Below are 13,165 nucleotides of genomic sequence, written 5' to 3'. Positions count from 1 at the left end.
GATCAAAATTCTTCTATAGAATCCTTGATCAAAATGTTCAATAATGGTAGCCAGGCACCATCCAGTTCTTCTGGTCTCAAGGCAAAGGAGACAGTTGTTTAGGGAGGCAATTAGCCACACATTCCACATCCTCCTACTGTTCCTGACGCTCCTTCTTCCCCTATTGCTTCAGGCGTAGAGAGACCAATTACTCTGCTTTGGATGGCTTCCTGCAAGCTTTTAAAACCCCAGGCACTACGCAACAAACTAGGAGATCAACAGAGGCACTAAACATGTTATTAGGCCAATTAACTGGGATGTCCCATGAAACCATGACCCTAAACTTCTAAACCAAGAAACCAAATCCTTTTTTTTTTTTTTTGTCATTGTTGTAAATAATGTGTATCACACAACTTTTGACAATTTAACTTTTTACAGGTACACAATTTATTGACAGCATTTAAAATTATCGGCTGTGCAACCTTACCCCTAGTCAGTGTGGTATTTCCGTCATCATTAACCACCCCCTTTCTTTCTCCTTCCAGCCCCTGGTAACCACTAATAAACTTCATTCTCTATACGTGTGCCTTTCTTGTCTTTTTATATAAGTGAGGTTATACAGTATTTGTCCTTTTTTGATTGACTTATTCCACTCAGCATAATGTCTTCCAGCTCCATCCATACCATAGCATGTATCAAGACTTCATTTCTCCTGTTGGCTGAGTACTATTCTATTGTAGGTATGTACCACATTTTGTTTATCCATTCTTCTGTTGATGGATATTTAGGTTGTTTCCATCTTTTGGCTGTTGTGTACAAGGCTCTGTTTGAATCTCTGCTTTCAAGTCTTTGGGTATATACCTGGAAGTGGAATTGCTGGGTCATATGGTAGTTCTTATTTTTAGTTTCTAGTTTTTTGAGGGATTGGCACACTATTTTCCACAACCACTGTACTATTTTGCATTCCCACCAGCAGTGGGTAAGGTTTCCAATTTTTCCATGTTCTTACAATTTGTTATTTCCAGTTTTTTTAGTCTTAGCTGTCCTAGTGGGAGTGAAGTGGTATCTCATTGTGGTTTTGATTTGAATCTCTCTGATGGCTAATGATGCTGAGCATCTTTTCATGTGACCATTTGAATGTCCTTTTTGGGGAAATGTCTATTCAGCCCTTTTGCCTATTTTATGATTGGGTTATTTGTCTTTTTGTTGTTAAGTTGTCAAAGTTTCATATATATCTTGGTTATTGGATTCTTGCTGGGTATATGGTTTCTGAAGATATTCTCCCAGTTGGTAGCTTGTCTTTTCATTTTTTTGGTAAAGCCTTTTATGAACAGAAGTTTTTAATTTTTATAAGGTTCCCACTTATTTATTTTGTCTTTTGCTGTTTGTGCTTTTTGTTATTAGGTAATCCATTGTTAAAAGCTAGGCCTGAAGTCTTCACCTCGTTTTTCTTGTAAGAATTGTGTTGGTTTGTGTTTGCACATTTAAGTCCTTAATTCATTATGAATTTGTTATTGTGTGTGGTATGAGGCATAGATCCTGTTTCATTTTTCTGCGTGTAGAAATCCAGTTTTCCCAGCACCATTTATTCATTTATTCTAATTTGTCTATTGTGCTTTAGGTAAAAGTTTGCAGATCAAGTCAGTTTCTCATACAGAAAGCTGTACACACCCCACCATGCACTTCCAGCTGCCCTCCCCTTAATGAGACAGCACATTCCTCCTCTCTACCCTGTCTTCGCCATGTCCATTCAAACAGTTCCTGTACCCCTCTTCCTTCTCATCTCACCACTGGACAGGAGCCACCCACAGTCTCATGTTTCTACCTGAGCCACAAAGTTCACTCCTGACCAGCATCATTGTCTGTCTTATAGCCCAGGCCAATTCCTGTCTGTAGAGTTGGTTTCGGGAATGGCTCCAATCTTGGGCTATCAAAGGGTCTGGGGACCATGACGGTCAGGGCCCCTCTGGTCTCAGTCAGACCATTGAGCCTGGTCTTTTTACAAGAATTTAAGATCTGCATCCCACTGTTCTCCTGCTCCATCAGGGATTCTCTGTTGTGTTCTCTGTCAGGGCAGGCATTAGTGGTAGCCAGGCACCATCTAGTTCTTCGGGTCTCGGGCTGATGGAGTCTCTGGTTTATGTGGCCCTTTTTGTCTCTTGGGCTCATATTTACCTTGTGTCTTTGATTTTCTTCATTCTCCTTTGATCCGGGTGGGTCGAGACCAATTTATGCATCTTACATGTCTGCTTGGTAGTGTTTGAGACCTCAGACGCCTCTCACCAAAGTGGAATGCAGACCGTTTTCTTAATACATTTTATTATGCCAATTGACCTAGATGTCCCCTGAAACCATGGGCCCCAGAACCCCATCCCTGCTCCTCTGGCCTTTGAAGCTTTTGGTTGTATTCAGGAAAATTCTTTGCTTTTGTTTTAGTCTAGTCGTACTGACTATCCCTGTGTTATGTGTTGCCCTTCCCGTCACCTAAAAAAAATTTTTTTGTCTACTATCTAGTTAGTGAATATCCCTCTCCCTCCCTCCCTCCGCACCCTCATAACCATCAAAAATGTTGTCTTCTGTGTTTAAACTTTATCTAGATTTCTTATAATAATGGTCTCATTACAATATTTGTCCTTTTGCAACTCACTAGTTTCACTGAGCATAATGCCTTCCAGATTCCTCCGTGTTATGAAATGTTTCACGGATTTATCATTGTTCTTAATCATCCAGCACCATTTACTGAAGAGACTCTTCGTTCCCCATCGTATGGACTTAGTACCCTTGTAAAAAATCAGCAGACTATAGATGAGTGGGTTTATTTCTGGTCTGTCAATTCTATTCCATTAGTGTATGTGTCTGTTGTTATACCAGTACCAGACTGTTTTTTGATTACTGTAGCTGTATGTTATGTTTTAAAGTCAGAAAGTCTGAGTCCTCCTAGTTTGTTCTTCTCTTTCAACACTGCTTTAGCTATTCAGGGCCACTTGCCATTCCATATAAAGCTGAGGATTGGTTTTTCTGTTTCTGGAAAGAAGGCTGTTGATGGGAATTGTGTTGAAACTGTACATTGCTTCAGGTATCATTGACATCTTAACAATGTTAAGTCTTCCAGTCCATGAATGTGGGACATCTTTCCATTTATTTAAGTTTTCTTTAATCTCTTTCAGCAGCGTTTTATAGTTTTCATTGTATAAGTGCTACTGCAGGATTTTGAATAAAGACGCAATGTGGTCCAGTGTTTATATTTTGTAGAAAGTAGGTTGGAGGGAATAAGCAGGAATGGAAACGGAAGGCCAGTTAGGATGTGGCTTACTTTTCAGTGCTGCTGTAATTTAAATACCACAAACGGGTGGTTTTAACAAACAGAAATTGATTTTCTCACAGTTTAGGAAGTGAGAATGCCGAATTCAGGATACTGGCTCTCCGGGCTTTCCCCGTCTGCTCTGGGAAAAAATCCTTGTCTCAGCTTCTCTAGCATTCTTCTCAGTGTTCCTTGGAGATCTTCACATGGCATCTACCTTTCCCCCTTTGTACTTGCTTGCTTCCACGCTGAATCTGCTCTTTTATATCTCAAAAGTAATTGATTTAAGACATACCCTATACTGTAAGGCCTCGCTAATGTAACAAAGAAAACCCTATTCCCAAATGGGATTATACCCACAAGTATAAGGGTGAGAATTTACAACACATATCTTTTGGGGCACAGTTAAGTCCATAACAGGAGGCTATTGTGTATGTCTAGATGAGAAATGATGGTGGCTTGGACTAGGTTGGTAGCCATGGAGAGGGAGAGAAGAGGTGCATTTGGGATGCGTTTGGAGAGTAGAACTAGTGGGGCTTGTGCATTGGATGTGGGAGTGAGGGAGATGGAAAAATCAAGGATCATTACTGAGTTTCCAGCTTGAGGAACTGGGTGGATGGGAGTGTTGCTAACCAACCTAGGGAGTTTTCTGAAAGAAAAAGGACATCCAAAAAAGGCCAAAGGAAATGTGAAGGTTGGCAGCCCTCTGCAGAGTCTAGCCACCCACATGTTTTTATTCCTATTCTCTTGCTTTTCACCAAAATAAAAGCTTTTCTTCTGCTGCAGACTCTTTGAACACAGTGCAGCCTCTGTATCATTAATAATTTATGCAGTGCTCTCAAGTAAAAGCATTAGTGTCCAAGGCCTTGTGCTTCTGTTAGGGCTTCCCAGAATATTTCATGGGGCAGATATGAAAGGGAAGATTAAAAGAAAAAAAAGCTCATTTATTACGATGGTACAATTCAAAGGGTCATGATTAAATTATATCCAGGGTCCCTCTCCATTTTATGGATGTGTAATTTAACTATAAAGGTTATCTTTCTTTTGGGCCCTGTTGTACCAACACCTGCGCCCTATTTATAGGAAACTAAACAGGTTGATTGGTATGTTTTACTTTCAGCTGATCCCCCCCAACCCCCCGATATGCATTTCCAGAAAAGACTTTGGAGGTATAGCTTTGCAACCTTCAACCTAACATTGGTGTCTTAGTTATCTAGTACTGCTATAACAGAAATACCACAAATGGATAGCTTTAACAAACAAAAATTTATTCTCTCACAGTCTAGGAGGCTAGAAGTCTGAATTCAGGGCGCCAACTCCAGGGAAGACTTTCTTTCTCTGTTGGCTCTGGGGGAAGGTCCTTGTCATCAGTCTTCCCTGGTTGAGGAGCTTCTCAGCACAGGGACCCTGGATCCAAAGGACGTGCTTTTCTCCTGGCTCTTGTTTCTTGGTGGTATGAGGTCCCCAAGTCTCTCTGCTTGCTTCTCTCTTTTATATCTCAGAAGAGATTGGCTCAAGATACAACCTAATCTTATAGATTGAGCCCTGCCTCACCAACATAACTGCTTCTAATCTTGCCCGTTAACATCATAGAGGTAGGATTTAGAACACATAGGAAAATCGCATCAGATGACAAAATGGTGGACAGTCACACAATACTGGGAATCATGGACTAGGCAAGTTGACACACATTCTTTGGCGGGGACACAGTTCAATCCACAACCATTGTTAATTGCTTTTTCCGGAAAATAATTATTCTCCTCAGTTCTTATTCTTTTAATAATAAATATCTTTTTCTTGTTAAAAATGTAATATGCAGAGGGCGCCAGAAACTACCTGAATGGACAGGAGGAAAGAGAGTGGAGAGAAGAACTGCGCTGTCTCATTGGAGGGAGAGCATTTAGGAGTGCATGAAAATTTTTTTATGAGAGACTGACCTGATTTGTAAACTTCCACTTAAAGCACAATAAAAATTAATTAAAAAAAATGTAATATGCTCATTGTAGAGAATTTGCGAAGTGCAGAATGTTTTTAAAAAATATAATCACTTGTAATCCCATTACCAAGAGGTAATATTTTTTTTAGACTTTTTTTTTTTGTAATAAGTGTCTGTTCAGCTTCATACTCTATGTGCAGTTTTGTATCTTCCGTTTTTCACTTCATGTTCTGTTGTGAACTTAAAAAAAAAAAATCTTATTAACTCTTACCCAAAACAACGTTTTAAATGTTTATATAATATTCTGTGACATGGAATATTTAATCATTTTCCTGTCGTTGAGCATTTGGTTATTTGTTATTCTTAATAGAGGAATCTTACTTTAAGGAAAAAGCCAGATAATTTTTATAGGACCCATGTTCTAACAAAAAGAAACTAAATCTTCTACTGAAAGCAGAATAATTTGTAAAAACCACTGTATTTCTCCAGGCAGCTTTAGAAGAATGATCAGGGCATCTAAACAAAAGCACTAAAACCCCAGGCTCCTGGCAAGTCGTTCCTGGGCTCTCAGCTCTTGCAGTGCTTTTCTGTGTGCTGGCAGGTACCAGAGCTAACCATGGCCTCTTTGCTAGGCTCCTGTGTACCTTACTCACAGGGGTCAAGGCCCTGGTCCTTTGGAACCTCTCTCTCTTTCTATTTGTTGCTGACACCGTTGTCTTGCCGTGAGCTCTGGCTGGAACTAGGGAGAGAAACGTACAGCCCTCTTGCCACAGTTCTCGGCTGCCAAATTTGCACTGCTTCATCCTCAATCCTGACCTCCACTGTAGCGGGCCCTCAGATCTGGGCAGACTGCCTCCTTCTACCTATCCATCCACTCAACAACTGTTTATTGAGTGCCTGCCAAGGTCCAGGAACTGGGCTAGATGTTGCCCTTACAGGTATGTTTGGTGGGAGTAGACGACAGGGGAGAGAGGACAGATTATTATGTATAGTTTTGGAGAGTGATGTAACAAAGCAGTGGTCTAGGTAGTTCTGACCTCAGCTAGCTTTCCCAAGCTCTGTGAACACTCTCTAGGTATCTATATTCTAACTAGTTGCCGTTGAGTCACTTGAGTCACTTGAGTAGAACTCCGCTCCAAAGGGTTTTCAGTGACTGATTTTTCAGAATTAGGTCTCCAGGCCTTTCTTCCGAGCCCCCCTGGATGGACTCGAACCTCCAACCTTTTGGTTAGCAGCCCAGCATGTTAACTCTTTGCACCACCCAGGGACTCCAGCTATATTCCAAACATTTTAAAGCCTGCGCATGCACGTGTACACGCATGCGATCCCTTCTTCCCTATAACCCTTCCTGGATAGTAAGAGCCACATCTGTTAAAAATATAAAATGAAAGACTAAACAGTGGGTGAGCAAAGTAGAGGCACTGCCTGGTAATGCTGCAGCTCTCTGCTGGCCTTTTCTGTTCTTGGACTTGTCAGGCTGGATCCTCAGATGCCTCAGTGCAAGTCTGTTACAATCCTTGGAGATTAGGAACTGCTCTTTCTGCTGTGCCTGTGAAAGGATGTGTCCCATGTCAAAGGTGGAGGAGCGTGGAGTGGAGCTTGTAGTCTGGCTGGAAGGTGACATTCTTGTGTTCCCCTCCTCTTGAAAGGACACCATGAACATGGAATATCAGTGAATTTTGCCTTTGTCTGGTCCCTGAGTCTGTCACAGTGGGTCTGTGCTGTATCTGAGTATGGGCCCAGGGTACTTTGTAACAGCTTTTTGTTTTATTTTGTATATTTGGCAAATTGCCAAATATTTGGCAATTTGCAAACAACAAGGTTTTATCTGCTAGTGTTCATTGTGAGCATTTTCCCATTTCAATTTTTTTTTTTTTTTTGGTAAAAAACCAGTATTTCTGATGGATGTAATTGCTGTTGAACTCTCTGCTGGACTTTCAGACAAAACGAGTCTGGATTTTAGCAACACATCCATCTTAGGTCACTCCTGTGCGAAGGTGAAGAAGTATGGCCTAGATACAAGGAGAAGCAGATGAATTGGGAAGAGCGGGTACTGGACTAATGGTGATATGGGATGAGGAACCGTGGGCGTGCATTCATTGGTCTGAGTTAACATTTTATTTCACCTCTTATTGGTTGCATGGCTTTGTACAATTTAATAGTAGTTATCATAATTATGTATCATAGCAATTGACATTTACTCACTAATTGCTCAACTACTAAACAGTAATTCACTATTAAAAAACAAACCTGTTGCCGTCTAGTGGATTCCAACTCACAGTGACCCTGTAGGACAGAGTAGAACTGCCCCATAGGGTTTCCAGGGAGCAGCTGGTGGATTCGAACTGCTGATCTTTTGGTTAGCAGTCAAGTTCTTAACCACTGCGCCACCAGGGCTCCATAATTCACTATACTAAGGAGTAAATGTGATGAATTTAATCCTCTGTGAGATATAGGTACTGTTATTATTCCTCAATTTGTATGTGAAGAAACTGAGGAGCAGAAAAACTGAGTGAATAATCCCAGGTTATGTGGCTCATCACTACTGGGACCGGGATTGCATACCGGCCATTGCGACTGAATAGCCTGGCTCTGACCACTGTGTGTACTTAACCTTTCTTAGTTCCATTTCCTCAGTTGTATAATGGGATTTGTTTATCTGATAAAAATATTAGGTGCTGTCGGTGTTCATATTTTGGAAAATTCCAAGTCACTCCCTTTCTGGCACTTTTCCTTCTTCCTGTTCAAATTGGCAGTAGGACATTTTGTTCTGGCTTAGTAAGCCAGGTGAGATGGGGATGTTGATTTGTGCCAGGTGAAAAAAGGGGTTTCAGCGCATTTCTGGCAGTTTTTCTCTTGCTCCGAGTTGTGAGGGTTACATGAGATTAAATGAGATAAAATAGAAGAAAGTATCCAGTAAGTAAAGAGCTCTTCACAGATAAGGGATTATTATTATTTTTTTAATCTTAGGGACACCCTGGGGAGGATTCTGGTGGTGTATTACATAGCCCTAACTTCGATCCTCATCTGTCAGTAGAGGCTTGCATGTTGCTATGGTGCTGAACAGGTTTCAGCAGAGCTTCCAGGCTAAAACAGACTAGAAAGAAAGGCTTGGCAATCTACTTCCCAAAATCACCCAGTGGAAATCCTATGGATGGCACTGGTCCAATCCTGTCGTGCATGGGGTTGCCACGAGTTGGGGGCCAGCTTGATGGCAGCTAACGACAACTTACATCCTGCCCATTTCAATGTTGTATCAGTATCTGGCGCGAAGAAAAAGACAGGGGATGGTCATCATCTGTGGATGACCTAAAACTCTTGCTATTGCTGGGTGCCATCCAGTTGGGTTTGGGCTCATAATGACTCCACGTGACAGAATAGAACTGCATCTTAGGGCATTCTTGGCTGTCGTCTTTATGGATGCAGATCACCAGATCTTTTTTCCGTGGAGCCGAGATACAGCAAATAATTTCATTTCCGTTGATTCTTTCTATTTTATTTTCTCTAATGATTTGAAAGGTAGACTATTTAGAAGGTAATGATTTTAAAATGTATCCAGTTTAAACCAAACCAAAAAACCAAGCCCAGTGCTGTCGAGTCGATTCCGACTCATAACTACCCTATAGGACAGAGTAGAACTGCCCCATAGAGTTTCCAAGGAGCACCTGGTGGATTTGAACTGCCGACCTCTTGGTTTGCAGCCATAGTACTTAACCATTACGCCACCAGGGTTTCCACATTAACTAGAGATTGTGATATTTCAGACCCACACTAAGTTGCCATTTGAATATAGTATAGGAAACTGCTTTATTGGTATCTATGTTTTCTTTTCACCAAATACACTTGAAAAAAGATGGCAAAGTAGCAGAAAGTCAAGAGAACTGAGTTTTGTCAGTAGCTGGTGTGTGAACCTGGGCCTGTCACTTAAGCTCTTGAGACCGACAATTTGTCTGATTTTTCGATGCCCTTTACCGTCTGTGAGGTCTGGTGGCCATAGTCATCCTGCCAGAGCGGGGTGTTTGCAGAGCTGCAGCCGCCCTGATGTAGTCCTACTGCCGTTCCTTGTGCACGGGCCACCGGTTCCAGGATTTGTATATTCCAGTTGCTAACTTATTTTTTACAAGTTTTTATTTTTTAATCTCTTATTGTTATATTTGCAACTGAGTGTCAGGAGTATCAGGAATATTGACTAACTTGTCTGAATGAGTGGTTGGAACCACATCTGCTTTACCTTTTTGAGAATAGATTGCTCTTCAGCTAGTCAAGTTATCTGTCTAAATAACACAGGGAAAATAACATTTTCTTTTTGCATAAGATCAATTGTTTCTCATAAAGTTTAGATGATGGTATTCAAAAAAATTTCTCAGTAAAACATAAACATTAGGCATTTCTATAGCTTTATCTTCAGAAATTAATGGTCAGTTTGTATAAAAAGCAGCTGATATGGAAAACTTAAAATATGCTCTATTTAATACCAATTGTATTCTATCAATATGTATAATAAATTGTTAAACATACTCAACTGGTATTTCTTCTCTATTGGTTATTGATGAAGACGTCTTTTCCATGAAAGTACATTGTGCTTTTTACTTGGAGGCTGAGTTTGCTTTGATTTCTTAGTTCATTTTGGTGAAATTGAGCATCGTAATTCTTAAAAGGAGACAAGTACCAAGAAAGGGTTATTCTTGAGAATTATAAATCCCATTTTCGTAACCATCCTGTGTTTTTAACAGAAATTATAATATAGCAAAATTTTAACTCAACTTTTAAGTCAATTGGCCACATTTATTCAATATTGCTGTGCGATGGTATCAAAGAAATAGACCATTTAGTTTCCACTCTTGAATTGACTGTTATTTAAAAGGCGCAGAGTGTTCAGTTCAATAAATGTTTCTTTGCCTGTCTAGCATGTGCTAGAATGAACACAGATTTTAATAACATGAAGTTTCATTCACATACATGTGTATTATATGCATTATATATAGATGTTACTTTATGTATGTGTTTATAATGTAGTATTATATATATGTACATGTGAAAACTCTGCTAGCATAGTGATTGAGAGCTACGGCTGCTAACCAAAAGGTTGGCGGTTCAAATCCAAGCTCCTTGGAAACCCTATGGGGCAGCTCTACTCTGTCCTATAGGGTCACTATGAGTTGGAATCGACTCAACAGCAATGGGTTTGGTTTGGTTAGTTTTTTGTATGTATATGTATACACACACCCATATACACACTAACAGGAAGTTTCTACTAACTTTAGACATATGAATCTAGACATATTCTGGAATTGATAATTATGTCGCCCACCTCAGACACTTTTATCAAGTGCTATACGCTTAAGTCTCCCTTCTTACACTTACCATTTCTTAGAAATGGTGCTTCTGGTCAGAACTGCGTTGAGTCGTATACGCTTGATGTTAAATCAAATTCTTACATAGTAACTAATTGTTAATTATGTTTTCTGAACTTGAGCCTTTGGCTTCCACCAATCTTCAGGATTTGTTTAAGTATTAAAATTTTGTGTTGAAATTTCACATCCATTTGATCAGAATTACCAGCTGACACATGTGCATGGAATCCTTTAATTGGCTTAGAGCCTGGGCAGGGGTGACAAGTCCACTAGAGACAGACTTTGGGTGGAGCTAGACAGTGGCTGGTCCAAGGATAAGATTCTGCAGATAAAAAAGGCCCAAAAGAGCCTTCAGTTGAAGTGGGAAATGGCAAATAAGACAACAGAATGTTAAGTAATTCATGACTGCAATACCATAGTATAAGGGATAAAAAGAAAATAAAACAAAAAAATCTGTTGCCATCGAATTGATTCTGACTCATGGCGACCACGTGTGTTACAGGGTGTTCTACTCTACTCTGTAGGATTTTCTTGGCTATAACCTTTACTGAAGCAGATTTCCGGAACTTTCTTTCCTGAATGGGTTGAACCCCCAACGTTTAGGTTAGTAGTTGAGTGCAAACCATTTGTACTGCCCAGGGACCTGATATAAGGGATGTTGTTGTTGTTAGTTGCCTTTGACTCCATTCTGACACCTGACAACAGAAGGTTTCTAATCACAGTGCTGGGATTAATTACCCTCTGTCTCTTTCAGAGCTAGGACTGCTAATCAGAAGGTTGGCAGTTTGAATCTACCAGGTGCTCCTTGGAAGCTCTATGGAGCAGTTCTACTCTGTCCTATAGTGTTGCTACGAGTTGGAGTGGACTCAATGGCAAGGCGTTTGGGGTTTTTTTTTAACGTCCTTCGTAATTCCAGCTGAGTGTGGGAAATCTTCTCTCTCCAGATGTCTTTGTAACTAGAAGAGAAGATAGGCCTTCAAGTATGTTATGATCTAAGTAAAGTCTGGGCGTGGAAATAGAATTACAGAGAAATCATTGTATGTAACAGTCTCAAGAAATAAGCAGGAAGCTTCTGAACGCTGAGAGAAAGTAAAATCAAGCATTAGAAAGCCAAAGCCTTACTGGGTTCTTTTTATATGTGTGGAGAGTTTTAATTTATAAATCCAATCCCTGACCTTTCCAATAAAATGCACTTTAAGTCAACATCATTATGGGAATTGGAGGGAACTTGAAAGAATGATTTATTGGAAAATAAACATAGGAGCTTTCCCAGGAATTTTCTGAAAAAGAAGAGCAATGAGTCATAATTGATGAAAAAGTAAAAATTCAGATCTATGGAAAAAGATTTGAGTCTAGAAATACTCAACAATATATAAACACTTAATATAGTAACATGTTTTCTCCAAAAAGGAAGGATTACATTGGTGTTGGGAAGCTGGGTAGAAGGTAGCATTTTTTAAAAAAGTGAGTTAAATCAACATCTTTTACTATATATCCATATAAATTTGAAATGAATTAAATGTAACAAATTTGAGTTCTAGAAGCACCAAAATAAAATAGAATATGTAATAGAACTGTGAAAGGAATCCATTTTATTTTGAAAGAATAGAAGAAATAAAAAAAAGATAGATTTGAAAATGTAAATATTTAAAATTTATGCTAAATGATAACAGTTTTTCAAAAGGATAGTAGCAAAGTGGGAAAACAGTTTGGCACAAACATGATTGGAAAAGGGTAACTATAAAATATAAGGAAAAATTCATATTTATTCCCCAAACATTGAGACTTTTGTAGATGAATGTACGAAACTATGTAAACAGATAATTTAGACAAGGAAAAATGCAATTACTAAAGTGAACATGAAAAAGTGTTCATCTTAAGTTATATAAAATATTTTGAATTTATAACACAGATAACTTTTTTATAAACTGAGATAATCCTCCCTCCCATTGCAAAAGAGAACATCTCATATTGGCAGAGTTGCAGTCAAATTTGTATACTTTTAATTTAAAAAGAAACCAGGAGGCTCAATTGCTGATGAAGATTGGCACAGCCCTCTTTAAAAAAAACAAATGACAAAATAGAGAAAAAGTAAAAAATTATTCAAACCCTTTGACCTAGTAATTCCATCCCAAGGAATCTATCCCAAGGAAGTATGCGTGCACCAGATGATCAGACCCTTTTGTTGCCTGAAATAGCGAATGATTGGAAATAACTTCAGTATTCATACAATGGGAACTGGTATATAAGTGATGCTACGTCAACATGACAGAATCTCATAAAATCATTAATAATAAAAATTTTGAAGACTAAATGCTTAAATACATTCAAGATATGTTAAATAGAGTAGAATCCACAGTATTATTTCAATGATAATAAATGTGTGTGAAAGCTAATAAGCAATAATGCAAGTAATTAAGCTAATAGTTTATAGGAAATTTTTAAATAGTTAAAGTAATGTTTAATGTAATGTGACCTTTCCCATAAATAAAAAGGGAAAGAAATCTAATTTCTTCCCTTGTGAAGTCAATTATAAGCATCATGGAAATGAACCCTAAGATCAGGACATAGGGTTTCAGATCCCTGAGGTGAGTA

At 39.1% G+C, this 13,165-nt stretch overlaps 1 protein-coding gene across 6 annotated transcripts in view; it reads left to right on the top strand.

Moving 5' to 3' along the window:
• The window catches only part of ST7 (suppression of tumorigenicity 7), a 319,762-nt gene that overhangs the window by 115,422 nt on the left and 191,175 nt on the right, over positions 1 to 13,165 (top strand). The window lies entirely within an intron of this gene.

Source organism: Loxodonta africana, chromosome 8 (genome assembly GCF_030014295.1).
Source record: "Loxodonta africana isolate mLoxAfr1 chromosome 8, mLoxAfr1.hap2, whole genome shotgun sequence".
Lineage (NCBI taxonomy): Eukaryota > Metazoa > Chordata > Mammalia > Proboscidea > Elephantidae > Loxodonta > Loxodonta africana.
Note: the sequence above shows the minus strand (reverse complement) of the source record. Positions and strands in the feature narration are given on the sequence as shown.